This window comes from Nylanderia fulva, unplaced genomic scaffold, assembly GCF_048542155.1.
Source record: "Nylanderia fulva isolate GAGA-0341 unplaced genomic scaffold, ASM4854215v1 Scaffold756, whole genome shotgun sequence".
Taxonomy (NCBI): Eukaryota; Metazoa; Arthropoda; class Insecta; order Hymenoptera; family Formicidae; genus Nylanderia; species Nylanderia fulva.
The window spans coordinates 42,501-46,196 of NW_028190869.1; positions in this window are offsets into that span (position 1 = coordinate 42,501).

Genomic DNA, 3,696 nt, shown 5'->3' on the forward strand with positions numbered 1-3,696 from the left:
GTTACGGGCGGCGCGTGCCGCCGGAGGTGTCGCCCGCTAATCAAGGTGCAAAAAAACAACGCCGATATCGATGCCCTGGAAAAAAAAAAATTTCTCTGCTTCGCCGGCCGAGAGCAAGCGCGCCCGCGAGCGAACTTGCGCCTTTCCCGAGTTCTCGCTTGTACCGCTAACGAAGCGAGCTACAATGAGATTAATTAAAATGAGGACGCATCGAAAGTTGTTATTCGTGCAAATACTCCCGGCTTCGCTTATCGCATCCTGCCCTGCATTCGTCCACGTATGCGGGTCCGTAGAATCTCGGAAGATTGGTGCATACCGAACGAGGGTAGCCGGGAATTAGCAGATATCCGGTAATAATCGTGTCGCCCGGTTCGTGCGGAGCGTCGAAAAGTACCGAAACCTTTGGCCAAAACGTATTTCCGTAAATCGGGGAGCATTAATCTCCTCGTAGCGGTCGTTACTCGCCGTCAAGTGCCCCGGGGTACCGCCGGCGGCGACGGACTTGGTGAAATCATTCGGTCGTCCGGAGGTGTCGCCCGTCCCGGAGTGCCGTCCGTCCCCAAGTGACGCCGGCCGTTTATGTGGTGCCGCACGTATAATCACGCCCGTAACGAGCCGTCTCGGTTGCCGCGCGCGTGATTTCGCATCGGGCGAGTGTTCCGTACCGTAATCGCGGTCACCGCAGCTTGCGTGTTGCGTATCATCCGTAATAATTCGAAATATATGTCTCCGACACGTGGGTTTGAGAGACACGTTTCGAGTTAGTAATCGGACAGCGCCCTCATGTCGAGCGAGCGCCGAATAGTAAGTAACTTTCGGCCGAACGTTTCTACGTAGCTCTCCTCGTTGCGGCGCCGTAAATCGTCGGTAAGTGTTCCGGAGGTACCGCCGGCGGTCGTCTGACTTCGAGAGATCATTCGGTCGTCCGGAGGTGCCGCCCGTCCCGGAGGTGTCGCCGGTCGGCCGTGGTTCCCGGAGGTGTCGCCCGGCCCGGAGGTGTCGCCGGTCGGCCGTAGTTCCCGGAGGTGTCGCCTGGCCCGGAGGTGCCCCGCCCGTGCCCGGAGGTGCCGCCGGTCGTCCGTGGTTCCCGGAGGTGTCGCCGGCCGGAGGTGTCGCCGTCGGCCGTGGTTCCCGGAGGTGGCCGCCCGGCCCCGGAGGTGCCGCCCACACGTTAGTGCCGCCCGGGCCGAGGTGCCGCCCGTCGAGGTACCGTCGGTGCGTTATACCTTATGGTCCGGCCCGTCATTTCGTTTGTTTCCTTCTTAATTAATAGCTAATTATATCGTTGTTTGAACATTCGCCATAGCGGCTATCGTGATAATAGTTTAGGTCGTGCAATAGGAACTTTCGATCGTTCCTCTCTCCGCGACAATGTCTCGATTGAACGCGCCTTTCAGCGCTCGCGCTCGCATACGGCCCGTGCGTAGGAACGTGCGTCGCCGACCGCCCTGGCCGGCCGGGTGGGTACATAATAAGAGTACGTCGCGCTCGGCGCGTCGAACGAGTCGACGAGTCCGGACGAGTCGTAAACGTACTTTCTCGAGTCTCCTCGCCACTCCGGCGTGTTTCGGACCGCTCTCCGTACCGTCGCCGACCGCTTGGCCGGTCGGTTGGGTACTATAAGAGGTAGGAGAGATTAATATTGTACGTGTCGCGCTCTCGACGTTGACAAACGAAGAATCGCCCGAACGGGTCGAGAACGGATTTTGTCGAGTCGCGACTCTGACACGGAGAGAACATTTATATAAAATGTTTGATTTGGAAACCACGAATATATAAAATAATATACGATCGTCGCAGAACGCGCCGCCGCCAAGTCTTCTCATGCTTGGAGGTTGCGTGTCTCGCGAGAACGTACGTTCGACTCTCGCGTCGTCTCGTATTCCTCTTCGCCGGGAGATTACGGTGCGGCTCTTCTCGTTCGTCGCCGACGCGCGCAAAAATTAACGCACACTTATTTATTACGAGCACAGCATTGCCACGAGTCGGTGTCGCAAGACCGAATGGCTCTTATGTGGCGCGCACGCCTCTAGTGTTGGCCGCGCGGTTCCCTCTCGTTTCGTACGCAGCAGCGGAATCGTCGCCTTACCGAGCATCTACTCCACGGATACGAGTTTGCGGGAAGAGTTGCTTCTTCCCGCTCGCTTTGTAGCGCCGTAGCGAAATCTTATTGCTGGTCGTGGTGCGGTTAAACGCGTACGAACCAGACAGAACAGTCCTCGACGTCTAAGCATCGCCATCGTCGATCTAAGCGTCAGGGTGAATCGCGCGGTCTCTCGAGACCGCGCATCATAACATTTGGGAGAATAAGAACACGAGTATTTTGATCTTGTGGATTTTTGAACGGAGAGGAGGAGGAAGAAGAGGAGAGGCGGCGGCGTCGGGGGTTTACTCTCGCCTCCGTCGTTCTCCGCTCGTACGCTTTACATAATAGCGTTAAACACAGCAGAGGGTCGCCGACCGGCTGAGCAAGACCGGCGGCAAATAAAATGGCACATACGAGCGTGTCGCGCGCGCGTCGGTGTTTCGGCATCGAACGCGCGCGCGCGCGAAAGAAGAGCTAGCGACGAGTCCTTCGGGCTCTGCTCGCGAGTTACTCCCTTGCGAGTAACCGAACACGAAGCTCCCTGGTTGATCCTGCCAGTAGTCATATACTTGTCTCAAAGATATAAATGTAATTTATTTAATTACATTTTTATTTTTTAAATATACATATATACGTTTCCAAAAAATAAAGCCATATTATTATATATGTACGTGTGTGTGGGTGTATAACTATCATTTAAACACATTCACGTTAAATCACATCATTTAATCATATTTAATAACTATATCACTAACATATATAATTAATACTATAATAAATCATTTTTAAAGTAATTTTTTTAAATTCTAGTTATCACTTTATCAGAATTATGAAAAAAATTGATACAATTGTTAGAAAACTTAAATGTGCATAACTTTTTTAATATATAGGCATTAATAAAATAACATAGTGATTGTTAATTTTTTTATGCTACAGCTACGCATAAAAGTACTAAAATACTTAGAACTTTAAATTACTTTAATATTCACCTGTAATATTATTAATAACTTTTCTCGTTTAACTATTTTAAAAAAATAATTTTAAAATATTACTTTTTTGCATTACACTATCAATTTTTTAATACTAACCTTTTAAAATAATAAAAATATATAAAATTACTGTTAGAAATTAATCCTTAAAAATAAAAAAAAAATATAAAAATAAACTTTAAAATCTATAAATAACGAATAAAAAAACTTAAAAAACGAAAATAAACTTCAAATTTTTATTTTTTAATTAAAATTATTCTTTAATACCTTTCCCCTTTTTTTGTTTAGATTCCCTTTTTCGCATCTCTTCTTTTTTTTCTTTTTTTTCCAAAAAAAATTGATTGTTTACAAGGTGCAAAAGTAATTCTGAATAAATTCTATCAAAAAAAAAAAAATTTTTAAAGTTTTTTTAATTTAAAAAAACTAACCCCAAAAATAAAACAATGTGATTGTTCCCCTTTTTAAAAACATTTTCTAAAAAAAAAAAATTTTTGAGTAAAAATAAAATATTTAAATTTTTGGAAATTTAAATAACTTAAAAACTGTCAATCTCGTTGGGCAAAATTCCTTTTTAAATTATACCTACTTCCTTATTTGTTAAGGTTTTTAAAGTTCGCGACT